The sequence below is a fragment of the Hippocampus zosterae genome, chromosome 4, assembly GCF_025434085.1.
Source record: "Hippocampus zosterae strain Florida chromosome 4, ASM2543408v3, whole genome shotgun sequence".
Classification (NCBI taxonomy): Eukaryota; Metazoa; Chordata; class Actinopteri; order Syngnathiformes; family Syngnathidae; genus Hippocampus; species Hippocampus zosterae.
Genome location: NC_067454.1, coordinates 5,530,203 through 5,554,656, shown reverse-complemented (window position 1 = coordinate 5,554,656; position 24,454 = coordinate 5,530,203). Strand labels below are relative to the sequence as shown.

The 24,454-nt window shown below is 43.6% G+C and overlaps 1 protein-coding gene across 1 annotated transcript in view; it reads left to right on the top strand.

Moving 5' to 3' along the window:
- The first annotated feature begins 3,914 nt into the window (after positions 1–3,914).
- Positions 3,915–24,454, top strand: part of cdh8 (cadherin 8) — a 174,620-nt gene continuing 154,080 nt past the window's right edge. Inside the window, exon 1 of the mRNA XM_052062473.1 lies at positions 3,915–4,070. The gene's annotated coding sequence lies outside the window, so the exon portion shown is untranslated. The remainder of the gene's footprint in view (positions 4,071–24,454) is intronic.

Below are 24,454 nucleotides of genomic sequence, written 5' to 3'. Positions count from 1 at the left end.
TCTTCGCAATTTTTTTCTCTTCTTTTTAGCTGTTTGAAAAGAAGGAGCGTAGACTGAAAACGTAGATTGCTTTGCTATTGCTATGACTGGTTAGCTGCCATCCTGAGGTCGCTCGTGAGCAAAGGCACCATATGCGTGACTTTTTGCTCAATTATATGTTGTGCAACCGGTTTATTTCTTCACTGTGTCTTTTATGTGTCTAGATTCAACTTGACGAAACTGGATTTTATCGTCATGAAACTCTTGTCCCAAAAAAAACTTGCAGTTTACCGAGTCACAGTCATCATAAAAGTATACTTCTTCGTTTGTGTCCGCATGACCGCATTACACTGCCCCCGAGAGGCCAAGGCAGGAACAGCAAAAGGAGCAGCACAATGAATCGAATTGAAGTCTGAAATCATGATGCGCAACCTGTTTAATTCTTCACATTCTCTTAAATTGTGTTTTAACTTACTAGACTGCGGTATGAGCCTCTGGCGCTAGCTTCCGATTAGCTGGTTAGGTGCTATATGGAAGTTCATTCATTCATTCATCTTCCATACCGCTTGATCCTCACTAGGGTTGCGGGGGGTGCTGGAGCCTATCCCAGCTGTCTTCGGGCAGTAGGCGGGGGGCACCCTGAATTGGTTGCCAGCCAATCACAGGGCACACAGAGACGAACAACCATCCACGCTCACACTCACACCTAGGGACAATTTTTAGAGTGTTCAATCAGCCTGCCATGCATGTTTTTGGAATGTGGGAGGAAACCGGAGCTTCCGGAGAAAACCCACGCAGGCCCGGGGAGAACATGCAAACTCCACACAGGGAGGCCGAAGCTGGAATCGAACCCGGTACCTCTGCACTGTGAAGCCGACGTGCTAACCACTGGACTACCGGGCCGCCTATATGCAAGTTATATTTAACAATTCGTCTGTTCCCCCACACGACGCCCCCTCCCGCACGTTTGTGACAATGGTAGCATCTCAACTCCTGTTGCATTTCATCCATTTAGGACGTGGACAAGATTTTTTATGTACCTGTTTTGATTAGCAACAGAGTGTCATTGTATATTGCAGTGACACTACGGGGTAATTTATCACCAGCAAGTTGGATGGGCAGCAGAGCACATACAAGTTAGTGGACCCTTTCACTCCACATTGACGGCGGCTGTCCGATTCGCTTTCATCGACTTGATGTCGCGTCCAACGAGAACGTGTTTTACGGCGATGGATTGTTGCGAGACAAGCTCCATTGACAAAACCGCCGAGGCCCGACTTGGCTGACTCCCCCGTCACTCAGGACAAAACCTCCATTTGGCTTCAAAGTATTTAAAGTGACAAAAACGCAGAGAAAACGTTCTTAACCTTCACACATTTCTTTCTGATTAAATTACACGTTCCAGTGGATTGGAATGGCTGCCTGGTTTGATGTGACAGGGCCGTTTCAAAGTGAACGGTATTCATTTCAGGCGGGCCAGAGAAAGGCCTTTGTTATAATTTACGCTCAGACTTGTAAAAATGAATGGTTTTACTCTCCAGGAGTTACAAGTTAATAAAGACGTTCATGCTGTACAGTACGTGAACGGTGATTCTTTTGCTCTATACAAAACAATTAATGCTGTGTTTTGCCACCAGGCCTAAGCTAGTTAAACAGTACATACTGTATACAGTATACATTACTGTATTTAATTTAAAGATATGGTTTGGCACAAACATAAGTTATGTGTTTGAAAATGATTTGAGTGAAACAGGTAAGCAGGATGTCTGAGATTATTCCATGTTATTAGCATTAGCATTTTTTTCCTACCCTTCCGTTCAGTCATTTTTATATGTTCTGACATTCTTATTTGTCGTATACGTGAAAAAGGAAGTAAGCCACTTGTACAGTGTCAGGGTCAAATCGGTAAACGGGAAATGGGTGAAACTTAGGATGGGTGAGTATCGATACCAGGTATGGGTATTGATAGCAAGGTATCAATACTGACGAGAGTCTTTTTTCTTTTTTTTTTTAAATTTTGATTCGGGAAGTAACGGGATACATGGCAGACAGATTCACAGGTTAAATTTTATGCATAAAAAGTATAATTGCTATCGGTAATCAACACTGGTTTCAGTGACAACTCGAGAGTTGAGAGTATCGGAAAAAAAGTGCTAAGTAAAACCAAATTTTATTTCTATTTTTTTTTTACAGGAAAGTGGAAATGTACCATGTAATTGAAATGGCAGGGGTTGGTTTTTTAATGCTTTTATGTCACATTTTAACATTTTCAACTGTCGTAGAAATTCAACAAGAGGTACAGTCCAAACTAGTAAAAGAGGAAGTGGCACAAATCAAAGCATTTTTACAGGAGAGGTTTGGCGATTATACCTTGTTGACATTTTATAGGAAAGGGATCCAGATTGTACTGGTTTATAGAACAGCAATGGCGAGAGGGGCATATTTTTTTTTGTGTCTTCATAAATATTCTTGTTAAAGTTTTTTTTTTGTTCTGGGTTTGGTGACTAAATAAAAAAAGCCAAAGAAAAGTAAATCCTCGTCTCATAACATGGTCATACGGGCACCTGGTACGGAATTGGCGCCTCCAATGCATAATGTTCTCTAATTAATGAAACAACGTGATTAATCACGTTCCGCCTGCCTCTCGCTTGCTCGCCAGCTGTCATCATCGATTATCGGCGCGATAAATGGCCACTCCGGAGACGGCAGGAGTGCGGGATGGAGTGCGATGCATTGATGAAGAGTGATGACGGCACCAAACATGGGACATGACAGTGGAAACGTGCTGGAGATTGGATGCCTAAACCCTCAGAGCACATCATCAATTATTGGGGATGGAATGGACCTGCGTTTGTGTCACGTCCAAAAGTCAGTAAAATTCGCATTCTGACGGTGAGGACGAGGGCGACGAAACTACGTTTGTAAAACCACTAAAATGAAAAATAATTCCAACCTCAATGTCATTTATTGGCGAGATTTAATTGTCATGTTAAAATGTTTGTATGTAATGTTGTTGGTATGTTTTGCTGCATTATTTTGTGATTTTGGAAAAATTTGGGGGAAAAAAAAATCTCCTGTCATTTCCAACCAGTCAGCGTGTATTATTCCGTTACCCTGCGGCTGGCTTTCATCTTGAACATTACTTTCTTCTTCCTCATTTACTTTGTACCGTCGTCACTGGCCCGATCGACTTCAATTCATTACAATCATTACTGGCATCACCGCTGACCCTTTCCATGTTAAGCAAGATTTTAGCAGACATGAGAAGAATAATGAGGTTGAAATAACAGGACATGATTAAAATGGCTGAGTAATATAGTGACCCAGGCAGCGGGCCAAAGTCAAGACTACCGTTAAGTGTGTTGTGGGGGGACTCAATGTATGAGCAACTTCATTCGAGAAATTTATGCTGCACTTAAAAGACATTTCAGGTAAATAAAAGGCGGGCTGTAGTAAATAACGTGCTTTTCAATGCACCGCTGGTTCAGACAGAGGTTAGAGTGGAGACGTGAGCTTGGAAGTGAGCAATACTCTGAGGGGAGGGGGGTTGCACCTTGTCACGTTTTGACCTTGCAGGAACGAACATTTGTAAGCTCGGTAGCGCCGGGGCCCAAGAGCGTCCTGATAAAGCGGCAGACATGCTTTAAATCATCTCCTGTGAGGAACACTGAGCCTGCGGACGTGATTGAAGGGGGGAACCGTGGAAGTCTTGCGTCTGTGCTTATGTGATATTCTGTTCGACAAGACACACATCGAACCATATTTAGTTGTCTTTATTTTTTTTTCATTTGACATACTGGTAGCGTATTTGGAGCAAGATAACACTTTGTCAGCAGCGCGGAATATTTTCTTTATTTGACATAAAATCTCTATGCTTCCTCCATTGTTATTTTTCATGTGCTCGGAATGTGACGTCACTCGGAATGAGAATGCAAGAACGCTTCACTTCGGGCTGTAAACACCGAAGTTCCCATTTCTCAAGCTTTGTATAATGTACCGTTCTTGGCTGTATCCTCATCCGGGAATGAGGTCGCCACTTGGATTTTATTATTCGTTCATTCTGTGGATGGCACAACCGCTTCTATCGAATGGTAAGTGGCAGTTAGCTTCCAGTGAGCTGATTGCTATCATTAACTACTTTACAGTAATGAACTGTGACTCTACAAAGTTGGGCCGCTTTGTGCGAGCGGGTTCGTTTAGTAATCCAACTTCTGGAAAAAGTAGAGGTTATTTATTCGGACTGCCACGGTGGTCGGAGGGGAATGCAATCACCATTTGTACAACTTGACGTAGACTCTCGTACAAGTGCCGAACGGGCAGGTGGGCAGGCATCGCTAGTCGAACAAGCAAATGCGATTTGCTCATATCATTACAAAAGTAACAGTTAGATTACTAAGTAAAGGGTCAGTTGTTACTAAAACAAAAAACAAAACCCCAAAACGTGTGTGTGTATCTATCTATCTATCTATCTATCTATCTATCTATCTATCTATCTATCTATCTATCTATCTATCTATCTATCTATCTATCTATCTATCTATCTATCTATCTATCTATCTATCTATCTATCTATCTATCTATCTATCTATCTATCTATCTACTAAAGCAAGTTAAAGAAAGCAAATAACCAACAATGAACAGGCCCTCGTTTACCTCTTTTTTTCCCACAGGGAATCCATGATCATCAAACATCAACATAATATTCCACCCATATGAGATGGCATATACAGTACGCAGAAAAGAAGAAACATAAAAACATCACAAATTTAGTGTCACTAATTCAACTCATTTGTGAGATTTGCCTCCAAGGAGTTTGTCAAAGTACCAGCCCAAAATGGGCAAATTACACTTCAATTTCGTGCTTGGGTTCTTCAGACTTTTTCATCCTCGGTCATATCGGAGTGCTGTCTGTATGTGTTTCCATCCAATTAGCCGTCATATTGCTTGATTGAATCAGCCTAGAGCAGACAACTGTGTCAAAGTCTTTGAGTGCTGACAGGCCGGAAGCGTATTTCGGCGTCTCTAACGGCGAACGTGTTGCAACGCATCATTAAGTGCGCCAACGACGGCCAGCTGAACATAAGGTCATTGAACTCGGACAAGCGCATCGATTGGACACAAAGCCTTTTGACAAACAAGCCATTCGGCGACTTGTCAGCATATCAATGCATGTGCCAAGCAAATGCTTATTGACGCTATTGATCCGATAAAGTTTGGCTCGCCGCACTGGAGATGTGGAGATCTTGCTTTACAGTACTCATATCGCATTTCTAGCTTTGCAAGTGGAGTAAGTGGGTGCGTTTGCAAGGTGGGCAGGTCAAACTGTGGGCTGCTCACAGTGTGGTCGCAAGCCGCCAGATGCCCATCCCTGCCTTAAGATACGGTTATCATTCAGCCCCTCCATTTATCCCTCTTAAGGGTTCATTCCATTCTGTCCATTTTTTGACATTTCCCACCAGCGAATGCTCAAAGTACACCCCCCCCCCCCCCCCCCCCGCCTGACTGCGGTGGTCCTGCCAGCCTGTGACGGTTAATGTGAACAGTTGGACGTGTCTCCTCTCGGGTTAGAGGTGACTATCAACCCCGGAGGTGTTGCGTGCCTGCGGAGAAACCATGGACCTGTGCCAAGTTCTCCATTAAGGATCCTGCCTTCCCAACCCCCCCCCCTCCCCCCATTCTTCCAAGGTCCTTCTCGTCTGTTCCCGCACGTCCCGCGTTGAGAAAAAGAAATTTGCGCTTGCTTCCAATTCATCTGCAGACAGTCGGTGGCAGAGGTCTCAGACAGAGTCGACCTCAGCTTTGTTCCGTGTCAGAAAATTCCTGCCAGAAAATTAGTTTTATGGAGGGGATGTATATACATTTAAAAAAAAAACGCCAACGGGCTGCTGGAGGAGCAGAGCAAAAGGTCCGCGTGCAACAAGGGTGTCGGAGTGGAGAAAGGGTGCTTTTATTCCTTTTTTACAAGAGTAAATGTGACATCCCTGCCAGCGGGAGGCTGCGTTGTAGTCGACAGTAACTCCTTTGCCCTTGAGGACCCAAACAAGCTCCTGCCCCTGTCTCGGGCTGAGAAGCGCAAATAAAACAAATATGCCGCTGCAGGTGGAGCCATTTTAAACAAAGACAGAGCTGTAACTGAGCCCAAACGCAATAAAACCACTTTTGAAGCAACTTTATTTATTATTAAAAAAAAACAACTCTCCGTTCTGGGGGAGCGGCATTATGTGTATTCATGATCAGATTTTGTAGAAAATACGAGGTAGCTCGAGCAGCATGGTGGAGGAGTGGGTATCATGTCTGAGGTTCCAGGTCGCAATCTTGGCTCTGACGTTCCTCAGTGTAATTGACATGATTGTTGGGGGAGGGGTTTCTTTCACCCTTTTGTCAGAAATAACCTGCTAACTTTGTACCTTAAAGGGTACAATGGCTTGTCACTGACGCGGTACCCTCAAGGCTGCGCCTATTGTTAGCCTTTAAATGGGGTACATATTGGGAGCGTTGTGATTTGCACGTCAAGTACATTTTGAAAATTTTTTTTTTATATAGTTTGGTAGATCTGCCAAGTCGTTAAGAAAATACACATAGGCTACAGTGTAGGTTAAGATATCAGTCCCCAAATAATTTGACATTGTTAACGTCTGCCACCGCAATTTGTAACAGGTATAGAACAATTCCATAAAAAAAACTTGGGAACCACTCATTTCAACAACACTTTGCACTCATGAAACCTTGGCTACTTTCGACAAAGGTTTTGTGGGGTGTGACTGTCAGGCGTCTGGTCGACAAGAGTGATTATTGCTCCTCTCTTTTCTGTCTCGGAAAGGATAAAGTGGCTTTGAGCTGTGCTTCCTTCGCGTAACACACCGTAATACTTTTTCACCAAACACGCCCTCTTTATTCCTATCCTCTCCTCTCTTTCCTTCTTTCTTCCTTTCTTTCTTTCTCAGACACACACACACACACATACGATAAAGGAAAGTGGAGCAGGTTTTGTTGATGACTTAAGGGATGGGAGGCACACCGGGGCTCCTAATGCACCTCGTATTTAAATAATCCCCGGGTCTCCTCTATCCTTCTTGTGCCTTTGTTCACTTTGAAAACTTAGCAGCCGTACAGCCTGTAACTGCTAGTTTGGGGGGGGTAGGGAGGCAAGTGGGTGAGGGAGGGAGCCAGGGAGGGAAGGAGGAGGGTGAATATGTTTTATTCCTCACACAAGTGGTAAAACAAACAAACAGACAAACAACTAGAAATGTTATCGAGTCCAGTCCAGTCCAGGTCTAGAATTTACTGCCAGAAGGAGAATGATCAGCCATTCTTTTTTATCTGCTGCACAGAACATACTGAAGAAAAAGGTAGGTTCTGTAGCGATCGATAAGTACAGTATGTAGGTATGTACTGGTATGTGAGATGTTTGTTCGGTCGAGAAGTAGCTAGGTAGCGAGCTAGCTCGCGAGGTTAGAGAAAAGGCTGGAAGGCTGCAAGGTGGATAAGTATGTAAGGTAGGTAGCTGGCGTAATTGTGCTGAAACGACAGGCAGATGTGTAGGTTTTTGCCCGAAAATGGGAGAGTCATTCAAGTGGTGTAAAATTGTGAGAATTTCCCAAAGACTTCTTGCGCCAACTTGTGAGGACATCACTCCAAATCAGTGGAGTTCATGCTTTGACTGTAAAATTGGTTGTTTTTCAACAAAATTGAATCTTTTGGATGGGGAAACTGCAGTTTTGTCACAGTCACTCATTCCTTTTCTTGCCTGGGTGACCACTTTTTGTGCGATTATGCGTAACGGCCCAACCTGGCTATCGCAGGATTGGCAGAAAAGTGTGTTTGTGTGTGTGTGTGTGTGAGAGAGAATGAGAGTGAGTGAGAAGTGAACAAGAGAGAGTGAGAGAAAGAGAAAGAGAGAGAGAGAGAGAAAAAGAGAAAGAGTCTGTTCTGTCTTTCGCAGTACTAGCTTTGGAGCCTTTTTCGCTATTGTAATCTGATAGGATTCCCCTGCATTGAATTATTAAGCTCTCCACTATGGGTGAGTGCACCTCATTATAGCCTTCCCCCCCTCCTTCTCTCTCCCTCCCTCCTCACGACTGCAGACAGATAAGCATGAGTGATCATTCCAGGGCTTCATTTCTAGTTGCTCTCTCTCACCTTGATCAGACTGGATACGATTTCCACGTTTACATTGTAATTACTGCACCTACCTCCAGTCAAGGCTAAATCTCTCTCCTTCTCTCTCTCTCTCTCTCTCTCTCTCTCTCTCTCTCTTTCATATATAAATCCTCGTCTCACCCCCTCGCGTGGTGTCCGTCCCTCATTCAGCTCGGGTCCTCTACCAGAGGCCAGGAAGCTTGAGGGTTCTGCGCAGTATCCTTGCTGTTCCCAGCACTGCGCATTTCTGGACTGAGATGTCCGATGTTGTTCCCGGGATCTGTTGGAACCACTCATCTAGTTTGGGAGTCACTGCCCCGAGTGCTCCGACCACCACAGGCACGACTGTCACCTTTACCTTCCAGGCTCTCACCAGGTCCTCTCTGAGCCCTTGGTATTTCTCGAGTTTCTTGTGTTCCTTCTTTCTGATGTTTCCATCACTTGGGACCGCTACATCCACTACAACGGCTTTCCTCTGCCCTTTATCTATGATCACGATATCTGGGTGGTTCGCCATTACCATCTTGTCAGTCTGGATCTGAAAGTCCTACAGGATCTTTGCTCTGCCATTCTCCACCACCTTCGGAGGTGTTTCCCATTTTGACCTTGGGGTTTCCAGTCCATACTCCGCACAGATGTTTCGGTAGACTATGCCAGTCACCTGGTTATCGCGTCCCATGTAGGCTTTCCCTGCCATGTGTTGTATAGTCTCAGGTGCCTCTTTGCACAACCTACACCTTGGGTCTTGTCTGGTGTGGTATATCTGGGCCTCAATGGCTCTGGTGCTCAGGGCCTGCTCCTGAACAGCCAGGATGAGTGCCTCTGTGCTGTCCTTCAGGCCAGCCCTCTTGAGCCACTGATAGGACTTCTTGAGATCAGCCACTTCAGTTATGGTCCAGTGGTACATCCCGTGTAGGGGCTTGTCCTCCCATGATGGTCCCTCTTCCAGCGCCTCATCCTCTGTTCCCCATTGTCTGAGACATTCTCTGAGTACGTCATCCGTTGGAGCCTTCTCCTTGATGTATTCATGGAGCTTGGATGTTTCATCCTGGACAGTGACTCTCACACTCAGTCGTCCCCGGCCTCCTTCCTTTTGGCTTGCGTACAGTCTCAGGGTGCTGGATTTGAGATGGAATGGTTGTGTGGATCAGGGAATCTATGTCCCTTTCGCTCTTAGCATACAGCTTTATGTCATCCATGTAGAGGAGGTAGCCTGTCTTAGTGATTACTTGGCTTAGGGTGTTCAGTCCTATGCAGAACAGCAGTGGGGAGAGTGCATCACCTTGGTATATGCCACATTTGATGGACACTTGGGTAAGTGGCTTGCCATTGGCTTCAAGTGTGGTTTTCCACATCCTCATTGAGTTCGCAACGAAGGCTCTTAGGGTCCTGTTCAACTTATACAACTCCAAGCATTCAGTGATCCATGTATGTGGCATCGAGTCATAGGCTAATCGACCCTCGACCTACTGGCACATTTCTCCACTTTAACACGTGTACGTCTGGCCCAGCGAAGCTTCTTTCGACCGTCTAGGATTGGTTGGATATCAGTTTTGCTATCCTATCTACATAACTATACCTATCTTTCCGATCTAAAGTACTTTCGTGATCCTCCATCTGTTGTTGTTTCAGCAGCGTCCACTAAAGGCAACTGTTTTGGTTTTCTTGTCCTCATCCAAGAAAATGGGAGAACGTGGCAGACACTGACAGACAGACTATGGTGTCTTTAACAACTGGCTGTGGAGGCGCCACCCTGAGTTAGCAATCCTCGCGTTGCCACCCGACAGCCAGTTATCGGAGGCGGCGGCTGGTCACGGCTTAGTACTGTGATTGAATCCGCACACATCGGGCCTGATTAAACACCACTTTGGGGCTGTGTTTCCGTGCTTGGCTGAGCCAAATGTTGGAGGGTTGAAATATGGTTTCCCACTCAGGATTTGACTGATTCAAATGCAATTAAGACTCACAAATAGCATTTTCATAGAGTTGACAAAACATCACCCGAGGTGATTGGTATCTGTTTCTAATTATCTATAAAGCGGCAGTGAAACAGTTGAAATGAGAAGATGAACGGCTTGTTTTTGAACAGACGAGCGACTCAATACGGCAGCTGGAGAGGCGTGAATGGCCGTAATACTCCACACGCCTCGATGCCCGGCAAAATTAATATCGGGGAGTAAATCTTTCATTTTCTTGATTGATCGCCATCATTAGGAGCATTGATCGGTCGGCGGGAAAACGGCAAGGGGCTCAGGCATCTGCTGCTATGCTTAGAGCAAGAATAAGAGGCACAATGTATCTACCTACCCTCCCTTATCTTTCTTCCCCGTATCTAACAAGATTGGTCTACCAACCGTTTGAGGCAAGTCAAGTCAAGTCAACAGTATTTATAGAGCACTTTCAAACAGCCATCGCTTCATACAAAGTGCTGTACATGGAGCAATTTAACATGCACAATAAACAGTAAGACAAATCGGTAATAAAGGCGGTAGAAAGCACCAAACAGTAAAACCAAGAACAAATCTAAGTCATGCTGAGTCGAATGCCAAAGAATACAAGTGAGTTTGAAACACGAAGTGTTCCCTACCTTATATTTACTTACTGTATTTCTTCACCATATCTACCTTGTGATAAATCAGGTTTCCGAGCTCATTACAGTTCAGAAACAGCGCTTATTAAAGTACTAAATTATTGAAGATTCAACAATGACGCAGGGCTGGTGTCGCCGCTCTTCTTATTGAATCTCAGTGCAGCTTTTGATACAATTGTTCATAATATACTGCTGAACAGGATGGAAACTTGCAATTCAATGGAGCAGTCCTAAACTGGTTCAAGTCTGACTTGGTGGTCAGGAGTTACTTTCTGACCGCTGGAAGTTTTCAATGTAATCAAATGGCCATGGGGTCCCTCAAGGGCGAGTACTTGGACCAATTTTGTACAGTTGGAATATGTTACCTTTGGGTCAAATGCTCCAGAACGCCAAGATTGATGATCATGCTTATGCAGATGACACAGCTACATTTATCAATGTCTCCAAATTACAACCGTTCAATTAACATCTTGTATCACTGTCTAGAGGAAATTAACAACTGGTTGAACCAACATCTCCTTTAGCTAAATCAAAACAAAACAGAGGTAATTGTTTAGTTATTTATTATTGTTATTATTTTATTTTTGAAACCTACTCTCATTTCTTAACTTTACTTTAAAATGTTCTGAAAGTTGTCTGTTAATATCTTTCAGTGTTGTCAATGTATGTTCCTATAGTATTTTTGAAAGCTTTTTTTATTTTTTTTGTGTCGACTTTGGGTTGTTGGTCGCTTGGTCAGTCGCTAGTTAGGCAAGGAAATTACCATACCTACAAACATCTACCAAGGTAGCTACCCACCAAGCTACAGTACCTTACATACCTACCTTCTGACCTCCCTTCAGCCCTATGCTACTGATCTACCTCATTTTCTCACCAAACTGTTGTACCTAAAAAAAAAAAAAAAATTGTGGTCCTTCCCTTTATCTATCGACGTTTTACCTACCTAAAGAGCAAACTAGCTAGCTTGCTACCTACCTGCCTATTTAGCTTCAATACCTTAGATACCTACCTTCTAACCAACTCTGGCCTGTTTACTGATCAACTTTATTTTCTCACCTACCTTTCGTATATTAAAAATAGTATTAAAAAATTAAAACATAATGGGTGGTAGGTTCCGAGATAGGTAGCTAGTTGTGCAGGTAAAATAGAGTACCTAACCACATTTGACCGACTTCCAGTGTCTACCTTTACCAAACAACTTTTGACCTACCGAGCAATTAACTCTAACCTTTACGTACTGTGCTTACCTTGGATATGGCTGCTGCTGCTCCTGCACTTAATAGCAATAATGAGAGGTGCAGCTGACATCCAGTACATACATAGATGTCGGGGAGAAATTTGCAGGTGTCAAGGGAACATCTCTTACCCCTGACTAAAAAAAAAATAAAAATAAGTACGAGTCCTTGGATGTAAGACATGGATATGAAAATGTCGGGAAAAAGCCCCGAGATTCAAACAAAGTCTTCAAGGTTAATTTACTCTTAACTCTTATTAAGTGTTAGTCTGCGGGGGCTTCATTAGGGTGACATGCAAGGTGCGGCTGTGGACCAGATTAACCTTGCGCAAGAGGGATGGAAGGGAGAAGTGGTGGGAAATGGTGGTGGGGGGTGTAAGCGTGTGTTCCGTCTCTCCATGTTGGGGGTGAGTCACCACGGGAAGGCTGGTGCTTTGGTAAACATATGTGCCTGGCAAGGCGGTAAACAAGGACAAGGAGTGTCGACAGCTCGGCTGCAAATAACGTTGTCGACATACGCATGCTACACACATGCACTCTGGTGTCACAGACCTCCGCCAAGGTTGAGACAATTGACACATGGGCCTAACAGAAGAGATTACTTACATAGTGGGTAAGATGCCACTCTTTGTTTCTGCATTTATTTGCTATCATGGTATCCGTGAAGGGTCTTGAAAGGCGCAATGCGCTTCCGCCCGCAATTTACCAAGACTCACTAATGACAGTTTTGTCCCTTCCTTCGGGTCAAATGATGATCGGCTTCCCACATTTCTCACATTCTATAAAATACAAAATTGAACTTGAGGTAAGAAAATCAAAAATAGGTAATTTAGGACGACATTTCTTGGACATTTCTCAGCCTTCCCTCAGGAGTGTAAATTTGACACGAGCTTTTTCAAGCAATTTTTTTTGCGTCACTCACTATTAGCGCTGGCGTCGGTGAATTAGATGTTGTTTATCAATGAGGTTAAAAAAAAAAGATTTAAAGCACTTAGTCAAAATTGGCGTTCTGGACCTACAGTGTAGACCTTGCTTGGAACGGAACGGCAAAAAATAACTACTTCAGAAATTCAAAGGACCCGAAAGTTTTTGGTGTTGAATGAATGAGGGGTGATTAGTGGACTAATTGACTTTTTAAATGTCACCGTAGACATTTATCTTCACGGAGTTGTGGCTTCCAGTAAACATAAGTGTTTTTATGCGCAACTATTATTTCTTCAGGTCTAATTAAAAATCCACTGACGACAGAAAAGCTTGACATTAAAAAAAAAAAAAAAAATTCATGGACCGGAAGAGCGACATATTAGTGACTAACGGCCTTGACCTTTTACCGTCATCTCTTTTCTTTGCTGAGCTGAGTTGAATCCCAACACTTTTCCCACGATTTCTATAAACTGTAGAAACACTTCAACGCTTGACGATAAAATATTACTTGGGGAGGGGGGATAAAAAAAAATAAAAAATAAGAAACAGCGCATAAGAACCTTTAGCTGTGGCACTCTGGCATCAATCCTGCAGTGACAGCTGCCAAAAAAAACAACACCTTCACCCTCCTCAAAAAAAGGTGCTGATGCTTGAAAATGTCAACTTGAATCCACGGTAATGCCTTTCGGGAATATCGGCGGATTTGGGAGCAGCTCACGATCTGATTAGTGACCCCACCTTGGTTTATGATCCTCTGTATAAGCACCGTTGGAAAGAAGGGACTTTTTTGCATCATTCGTCTTAGTGCATGTACATTCAAGATGCGCATTTTCCTGTAATAAAGGTCTAATTGACCCGTACGCTGCGGGAGGAACAGGATTGATGTCCCGGAGAGAGCTGCTGCTTCTGACTCAAAGGCTAAACGCTTCAAAGTATTCATGCCCTCGATTCTTTCTCTCACTATGCCCGCATCCTGTTTTCTTCTTTTCCCTCAGCTACCGCCATTTCCTTTTGTCTCCCGCTACAGCATAGGTGTCAGATGGGGGTGGGTGGGGGGGGTTTCTACCCACATAATTTTATATAGCCCGTGAAGTTAATTTTGCTAAAATTGCTAAAATACAATAATTGCAAATTATCTTCAAATGCGATATTACAAGCCCTTTTTTTTGGGTTACCAATTCCCCTTTAAAACATTAATTCATTCATTCATTCATCTTCCGAGCCGCTTGATCCTCACTAGGGTCGCGGGGGGTGCTGGAGCCTATCCCAGCTGTCTTCGGGCAGTAGGCGGGGGACACCCTGAATCGGTCGCCAGCCAATCGCAGGGCACACAGATACGAACAACCATTCGCACTCACACTCACACCTAGGGACAATTTAGTGTTCAATCAGCCTGCCATGCATATTTTTGGAATGTGGTAGGAAACCGGAGCACCCGGAGAAAACCCACGCAGGCCAGGGGAGAACATGCAAACTCCACACAGGGAGGCCGGAGCTGGAATCGAACCCGGTACCTCTGCACTGTGAAGCCGACGTGCTAACCACTGGACTACCGGGCCGCCTCCCTTTAAAACACACACCATAAATAGCTGTAAATATGTGAAAAAAACAGTTTTTAATGGCCTATAATTTCAAAAGTAGTTATTCATTTATGTGGTGCACGACAAAAATAAAAATAAATAAAGAGTTTGACACCCTTGCTCTATAGCTTGGACATTGAAATTTAGTATTTAGTTATTGTTCACTGGGAAGGTATTAGACTATTTTTCTTAAAAAAAAAAATACAGATTTTTATTTTTAAATTGTCCCCCCCCAAAAAATAGTCACAAGGTTAAGACTCCCCCCCCCTGAAAAATCGGACTTACAAAATTTTCCAAAACGTGTCTTTTTCTGATGTGTTTTTTCTCTTTCAATCCTCCATTGTTGAAAATATCTTACCGTTTAAAAAAAAAAAACAAAAAAAAAAACCCAAACCAAAAAAATCCTCTGAATATGACATTTTACTGTATTTAATGAAACCCCCCCCCCACAACTTTATATTGGCAAGTTTCTAAAAATGGACCAAAAACCAAATGAGGCCTTTCTGCTGGAGTAAAATATGGGCCTAGTCACTGGAGAAAATGAAAGCGAGGCCGACTTAATGAAGAAAAAAAAATGTGGAGCCTGGTCACTGGAGAAAATAAAAGTGGACTTTGTCACTTCATGTGTATAAAAATGAATAACTTGGATTTTGTTGAAGCAATATGTGACTCACATGACACATTGCAGGCATGATATCATGAATATGCATAAAACGACTTCCATCTCCCGGAGATGGAATGTGACACCGAGTTGTGATAAATGTGGAATTTAAAGTATATATTCTGCTCTTCATGAATTATATAAGACTATCGTAGCATCACACTCATGAAGTATGAACACAATACAAGCATTTGCTACTTTGCACCCCCATATGGAAAGTCAGTGCTGGGACACAGGCGGGGAAAAGTCCACTCTCGACTCAGAAACATCTATCCATCCATTTTACGGTCGGGCTAGTAGGCGGGGGACACCCTGAACCGTTTGCCAGTCAATCGCAGGGCACGCAGAGACGAACAACCACTCACACAATTTAGAGTGTTCCGTTAACCTGCCATGCATGTTTTTGGAATGTGGGAGGAAACCAGAGCATCCGGAGAAAACCCACGCAGGCCCGGGGAGAACATGCAAGCTCCACACTGTGAGGTCGACGCGCTTGACTCAAAAACAAAGAGCACAATATTGTGTCAAACAGAGGGATGGATTTGCAGTGTATAGCTTAGCAGCTTCCCCCGACCCCCAACATATATTTTTATATATATATATATGTTAAAAATAAACAGGAACTGCGGCCCGGTAGTCCAGTGGTTAGCACGTTGGCTTCACAGTGCAGAGGTACCGGGTTCGATTCCAGCTCCGGCCTCCCTGTGTGGAGTTTGCATGTTCTCCCCGGGTCTGCGTGGGTTTTCTCCGGGTGCTCCGGTTTCCTCCCACATTCCAAAAACATGCGTGGCAGGCTGATTGAACACTCTAAATTGTCCCTGGGTGTGAGCGTGAATGGTTGTTCGTCTCTGTGTGCCCTGCGATTGGCTGGCAACCGATTCAGGGTGTCCCCCCGCCTACTGCCCGGAGACGGCTGGGATTGGCTCCAGCACCCCCCGCGACCCTAGTGAGGATCAAGCGGTTCGGAAGATGAATGAATGAATGACTAAACAGGAACTTTTTCATAAAAATATGCAAACCATTGACTGGAAGTCTACAATTTCAGTTTCATAAAAATTGTGACCTCTTCTCAAAAATGTACAACTTAATATTTTATATGAGTATGTCAGCTGTGCGATATGCGTGACCAAAAAAATACAAATCTTTCAAAAACAGAAGGCAGACTATCCTGAAAATTCAGATTTTCAAACGTAAACAGTCTAACTTGTCAAGTCGTGTCGTTCCAGTGAGAGTCAATTCTGACTCACAGTCATTATAAGTCAGAATATGTCATCTTTTTTTCTGTCGAAAATAAAATCCCTTTTTTCTTGACAATACCACTTGATTCTCGTCAGATCGGGTTGACCCTTTAATGTTAAAGTTCATCCCGTGACCCGGTGATGACAAAGAGTGTGAGAGCCAAGCGGCCCTGTTCCATTTCTCAGCGGGCTTTTATTGGATGTGTTGCGAGGTGCCGCCTCTGCTTTGAATGTCACTTTTGTTTATTGATTTTCGAATCTGCAGGGAGAAATATTCCGCCGGGCCAAGAAGGCAGGGCGAGCGCGACCGATCTGTGACATTCCGCCACCTTCTAGTAAGGCCTGGGCGGGAATATAAAAGCAAGTTTGTTATTCTGAGAAGAAAGGTCAGCGTCAAAGTGCTGTTTAAGATGGAGCGCAGGCACACGGGGAGAGCAAAGAAAGCCCAAAACAAAGTGCGTTGTCACTCAGTGTGTACATTTTCAGATCAATCGATGACGAAACATCGATGGGTGTTTTGCATGCCGCTGGCACGCTAATCAAATCCGCGCGTGCGTCTCTCATCGATTTTTACCCGCGCTCTAATTTGCCGCTTGAGATCAGGCCGGCGGTCTCCCGTCCTCCTCATTTTCCCGCTCGTCTTGTCGCGGCAAACGTCTTCATGCCTCCGGGCGGCGTATCGAGCGAGGGCAAGGCGGCTCCAAAGTGCTTAGCTGAGTATTGGCGGTGGTTAGATATGATGAATAATGTGCCGCAAGAGGCCGTGTGCTACCGGGCGCCTCATCTTGACCATATGACGGCCGCTAAAGATGCGCTGCCATTTTTACTGGTGTGTACGGCAGCCATTTTGGGTCATGGCTGCTCCAACTGACTTAACTCGCCAAAATTGTTTTTTTCTTTAAAGGTAAGGTTTTTTTTTTTTTAGTTTGTGTTCTGATACGACACCACTCGAGTGACATGGAAAAAAAAACAATCGGAAACATTAGAGTCCTTGTATTAGAATCACTTTATGTCACAGAGCGGAAAAAAAATTACATTGTTTTTGGAATAGGAATATTTACAATCATTCAGAATTCAAATGTGTGAATTTATTTTGTAATGCTATGATTTTTCTGAAAAGAAAAAAAAAATCCTATTACGCGACTTATGAAAAGATCAGAAGCGCGTGAATCATTTGCAAGTAAAAGGCAGCAATCAAGCCATTAAGCCAATGACATGTTTTTAATGATTTTACATGCTTAATTACAAGCAAAGGACGAGCAGCCTCAGTGCGGAGCGTGACTCAGTGACAAGCACATCATCAGGAAGGAAAAATGCAGTTATTAGTCAGAGTCTGTGGCAGAACCTAATGATGTCTTCAGACATTGGCCGACAAATTAGCAACATGGTGAGCGCGTACGAGCTAATGTGCGAAGACTGAAAAGTGTTGTGCAAGGACCCCGAGGTGCGACGTTGCGGGGAGCTGACACAGCTTGAGGTGACGCCCCCCCCCCAACATTAGAAGTGAGACCACATCAGGCCAGAGCGCTTCAGGCTCGTATCAAGACACCAGTATTCATCTTTTGACTTGTGGTGATTTGCCTTGACAGATTCACATTTGCGCCGATTGCTTTTTTGTGTAACCTAGCATGCATTATTTGTGAAAAGAAAACCTTACTTGAACTATGTTCGAGTAAGTTGAGGAGCTTCTTGCGGTGCTTTACTGTAATAGTGTGGCATCGTGGGCCCAAGGAACTTTGTTGAAGTGAGTTGAGGAGCTTCGTGCAATGCTTTTCCGCCATTGTTTCAGAATCTATGGGCACCTGTTAAACAGTTATCAATTTCTTACGGGTTTTCACGATTCTTAGCATGGCTTATTTTCTGAAAAAGGGTGTATTATAACACGAAACAAGAAATTTCATAGCAAATGTGTCTTTACTGATGTACTGCTACACTATTGTATCAAAATATTGGATGCATAGCAATATCAATCTTTTGTTTACTGTATAGGATGATACTGGACATGGGTCTCCGCACCAAACGATACGTTGTTGTATGAATATTTTGAGGAAATACTGGTGAAACGATACAGTATAAAAGATCTATCCCGATATTGGTACACTGTCCTATTAAACATGATACATGTATGCTGATGTATATGCGTATGTACTGACTGGATCGACCCAACAATGATACATTTAACCGTCGTCTTTTATCCGTGTAGCTGGCGTATCGACATAGCATTGCACAAAATGACAACACAAAGTCATGTGCTGGTGTATTGATTCACTTTTTCACCAAACCATACAGCGTGATATTGTTTGTCTCCATAAAGGTGTACGTAAAAGTATGATGAGTATCACACTGTACAACTCATACTTGTACTAATAGTGTACCAAACAATAATATGATACAAAGCAATATTGAGCTATTGATGTAAATTCTGGTGCACTGCATCTATATGATACCAAACAATGATGCGATACATAGTGATATCAATCTTCCATCCATATTCTGGTGTTTCAAGATAGTATCGTTCCAACTAGTATATCTAATGACTAAATACGGGCGCACTGATTCCGTATCATACTGAACAATACACATAGCGGTATTGGTCTAGACTCTCAATGCTGGTGTATTGAAAAAGTGTGTCATACCAAACGACACCTCGCAATATCAATCTTTTGTCTGTGCTGGTGTAGCAATCCTATCCAACAGTACATTGCGAAATGAATCTTTTGTTGTCATCCGAATTAATTGCTACAGTATGGTACCAATGGTATCGTATTGGCTGGTGTCTTAGCAAATGACGATACATTTGCGCCGTTTAACCTTGATCCTCTTGAAAGGCAGCTCTATCTTGAGCTTCCTCAGACCACCTCAATTGTTCTTCCAACTCAACTTCTCGTCTCTCCTCCATGCGGACTCCTACCATTTCCACCTTCCCACTTGTCCTCACTTGTCAGTGGCAGCACCTTGCACACCTTTGGAGCTTTTTTTCTCATCTTGTCATACACCTCCCACTCCATTCCACCTCCAACTTCTCTCTGCACTCTAACACACTGATTTCTAAGATGTGTTCAGATTTTCACTGAGCTACACCCCCCCTCCCCCCATTCCCCCCCCTCTCAGCCTGGATCACAATGTCATTTGGGCGCATGGCCTTCGACGGAGATGTCAGCATCAACCTGTCCGTCACCTCCGCAAATAAACACACATCCACAGCAAAACTCTTGACAGATCTCTTGTCATAATATAGTATTATACAAAACAATTGTACAATCTAATGATACAATACAATGTGAGGTTATGCCACTAATGTATCCGTTAGCGGTTTATCGCTGTAATAAAGTCCGCCTTTTTTGAGTAAAATGAAGTCCGAGTCACCAATGATCCTATTGCAAGTCAAGCTCCAAGTACAAGTCCATGCAGATGAGACCAAGAGTATACCTAAAGACAGAAAAATGCTATTTTTACGACCACAAAATGTGTGTTTTATTTTTAAATTTTTTAAATTTCCTTTTTGAAGACGTGACTAATGAAAGTTGTCGATTGCTTGGTAAAACCAAATTAGATAACACCTCTGTTGGCTGACATGACTGAAAGGAAAACAATCAGGTGGCTATTATGATCATCTGTAAAACATTATCTCAAGTTTCTTTTGTAGGCGAATATGCATTTTCAGGAATAAAAACAACTGGACTTGGTGATTCAGTAGAAATCTGTGCAGGTGGAGTCATCCAGTTTTGTGCCTAACAATGCAATACACAGCAATATCTAAATTTTGTTCATCTGCAAGTGTGTGAATACAGATATTAAACTTTTGTCACTATCCTGGTGTATTGTTACATGAATAGCTGCATCACCTACTTCATTCGACACAACTACTGCAATGTCCTGACCTGTGCCAAGAGCCCATACACATACTATGAGTAAAATGTCCAAAGCAGAAGATGTGATTTGGTGCATGTGTGATGAGAAAATCCCACTCCTTCTCTCTCTCTCTCTTTCTCTCTGACCAAACTAGTTAAGTTGCTGTCAATCAAAGTGCCAAGGTCTACGGAGCGCCAGAGCGAAGCGCCCCGTAATATGAGAGACGACGGAGACAGAGAGGAGAGGTGGTAGAGTGGTGGTGGTGGTGAGGTAGGGGTCTAGAAATTGGGCCAGGGATGATTGCAAATTGTCTGTCTAATGGCTGCCACCCAGGAAGCCATTTCAGGTGACTTGTTATCCATCATGAGAGCTGCCAGGATCTCTTTGCTTCTCGCTAGGCTAAGAGCTCCAGGCTATCACTGCTGACCTCGCCTCTTTTAAAAACGCCACCGATTTTAGATGTCTCCTCTCTAGTCACCGCCCGCTCTACTTGTGTCATCTTTCCGGCTCAGCAGCTGTTTTTTCATAAAATGCGGCCAGCATTGGGTCAAATCAACACTATCAATCAGTTGTCAATATATTTTGTCGTATCCCGACAGGATGATACCAACCAACGATGTTCTTATTGGGTCTTTTTATTTATTTATTTATTTATTTATTTATTTATTTTATGCCATGTTGCCTTTAAAAAAATCATTTTGAAATTCATAAACCCATTTTTGTCTTTAAAATACATTTAGGACATACACACATAAGTACAGCGAGTCACTGAGGGTGCAAGTCGTGCTCATATAAAGTCAATTGTACAAATGATGCAGAAAGTCCTCAAGCACTGAAAGTGTCCATTAGTGTGGAATAGTCATCACTGTCACAACAGAGATGAACAAAATTGGCAACTATGGAATTTGGAGTCATCTCTTAAGGAAGTTAATGGAAGGAAGAAGCTACTTGAATGTCTGCTGGCTTTAGTTTGCGTAGGTCAATAGTGTCGAGCTGAGTAAAGGAGCTGAAGAAGTGGTGACCAGGATGTGGAGGGTCCTTTAGAATGTCACCAGACCACGCTCAGCATTTTGCTGACATCACACCATTCTTTCACCACTGACCTCTTTAAAGATACCTCCAATCTCAGCTGTTTCCCTTCTAGTCACCATCCCATTATGGTTCTCCCTGTTTTGCAACTTGGCTGCTCAGCATCAGTTTTTGGGGGCGATGGGAAAGAAACGACTCGGACGTGACAGATTTGTGAATAAAAGCCTCTCCTGCTGCCAACTTTGTCGAGCGTTAGCAGCGAGACTTTGGGGGATTCATTGAGAAAACATAATTTGTTGTTCTTCAGTGTCTCATTCAGACTCCTGTGATAGAGTCACCTGTGAAAGCAGCCTCGATGACTGTGGAATCATTTGCGGGATAAGCAGTGATTATTAATAGCACACACTGATATCTTAAGGCAATTTTTCACCTGCTAATCGTTTTCTTTATGTTGATGAGGTCTTAATTTCTTTCAGGTTTTCCTCAAGTCAGCACCCTTTCGGGAAATATGTCAGACACGCCCGCTTTTTCAGTTCTGTATTAAAATACGACAATACGAAAGATCTAAAGCGTATCTAGATAAGAAAGGTATATCCTGCCAAACAACAATGCGCTAGCTAGCAATAGCCATCTTTTTTCCATATCCTTGTATAAAAATACATTATCTTGGCTATCCGTATCAATATTGTAGTATTTTCGTATTCAAACTGCAACATACCAAGCAATTCAATATAGTACATAGCGAAATGGACCTTTTGTCTGTATGCCGCTGGATTGATACAGCATTGTGGCAAAGTCATAATGACAGCGAGAGGTGCTGTGGGTTTTTCTGAAGAAGAGTTTTTACTTCAAAGTGTAATAGCAGGCACTGGCCATTTTTCTCATGAGCCACAAATTGCCTGATTAAATGAAGCTGCTCCTCCAACTTCAACATAGTTCCTCAACCCCAATATGCTACCAAATCAATATTTTTTGACAGCAGACCTGGATTTGGTTTGAACAAAACACAAAAGAGGTACATTTTCAGCAAATAATGGCAAATAGGTTTCACCGCCAAAAATTCAGCAAATCAATTCAGCGAATCAATTCAGCAAATTTACGGATATGAAAATGTCACGATATATGTGGCTGCACACTTCAATACTATCAATGTTCAATACTTGAGATGAACTTTTCAGTATTGTGACATGCTATTGTATCGATACAGCAGCATTTACTTAAAAGTTATCAGGGGCTGGAAGCATCGAAGGTTCAGCCTCAGGTTAACTATCGGCTAACGACTGCTCTCTTTAGAACGAGTAAAGAGATGCAGGACCTAAAGCATTTTGAGGGGGATGGTGTTGCCATACAAGCCCTCCCATCACGACCCGAGAGGCAAAAACACAAGCAGATCTTGACAAGACTTCAATTCACGGGTCAGGAAACACGTCAGAATGTCGGCGCGCTGGTTGAGGAGAGCACTTAGCTTGACAGCTTCCTTTTAATGCCAGCTGCCTGCGAGCCCTGAGACACGTCAGGCGCCGCACATACAGATCAACTGGTGGCGAGCGCTCTTTGAATGGCAATTTCATGCCCAATGTCAGTTGCATGCACAGCATCAACCTGGGAGAATTTCACCTTGAATCTGATGAAAGCAGATGAATGGTTTAAACATATCATCTTTCGAGAGTTGATTTATTTTGAGGAAGAGACTTGCATTGGTGCTTCAGGACCCAAACAATTTTGGCAGCTATGTTTTATCTCTTTGCTTGTATTGCCATAAAAATTTAATCAACAACAATACCGCTGTCTAAATACAGAAAAAATATTGTGCACTGTTTTTGTGACTGGCGCAAGTCAGGCGCGGTGAGTGGTGGTGTGCGCCCTTGTGGGAGTGAACACAGCCAACTCCACTTGCCGCTAATTAAAGCATCATACTGAGTCTATGTGCAAATGCTATACCCTTGGTGAACATATCACAGAGAAATACTGTACAACACAACCAGTAGACGTCAAAGTTTCTATTCGACACAGCTCATAATCACTTTCCCCCCCCAGATGTGTTGTTTTTCCCACAAACAGCCTTACTGTTGGACTCTCGTGGGATGCTGCTGATGGCCTGTTTTGATGCCTCGCGACATTCGAGGCTTCTTGATTGCTTCGCAGAACCCCCCCCACACACACACTTGAGATGGCCCGCCTGGATCGCAGTCAAAGTGCAGCCATGGCCTCCCCCCGCCCCCACACACACACACACACATCGAGGATTTCTAATGGATTTCAGGCAACACGCAGCTGGGCTCCAAACAAACTCATCAGAGCACCCCTGGATTTGTGGCTCCCATCGACCCCGGGAGCCTCCCACGCAAGCCGCCTCTCGCCCGCGCTGCTGTGTGACATTACACGCCGCCATTGTTTGTCATTCGCACAAACACACAACAGGCTCTCGGTGCTGGTTTCCCTGCATTTGCCGTTGTTCTCTAAGGATCCTGAGGAAGCTGATTTACGTGTTTGTGGTGGCTTAGTTTGCATTCGAATGTGGTTTCCCATTGAGCGACAAAAGCAGAAACCATAGCCGGTGATAAGGAACATCGTTTGAATATTTATTCAAAATCCTTAATATTGAGGTTGATAAACCAGCATGCTCTTTTTTTTCTGCACTAGTAATGAATTTCACAGCAGTAGTTTGGGTGCACTAGTAGAGCAACTGTGTCCTACTAACTTTGGTGAATAGCAAATTTTCATCAGAGATGGCTTTGCGTGTCGCAAAAGGTATTTTCGATTTTTTTTTTCTTTTTAAGTTTGATCGACGGACTTTACCGTGCGCAGGACCCCCCACCCCCCCACCCACCCACAAGTTTTTGAACCTAATGCTAAAATCATAAAGGAAAAAAAAATCACACATCACATACTGAGGCAGCCCGGTGGTCCTGTGGTTAGCACGTCAGCTTCACAGTGCAGAGGTACCGGGTTCGATTCCAACTCTGGCCTCCCTGTGTGGAGTTTGCATGTTCTCCCCGGGCCTACGTGGGTTTTCTCCGGGTGCTCCGGTTTCCTCCCACATTCCAAAAACATGCGTAGCAGGCTGATTGAACACTCTAAATTGTCCCGAGGTGTGAGTGTGAGTGCGAAAGGTTGTTCGTTTCTGTGTGCCCTGCGATTGGCTGGCAACCGATTCAGGGTGTCCCCCTCCTACTGCCCGAAGACAGCTGGGATAGGCTCCAGCACCCCCGCGACCCTAGTGAGGAT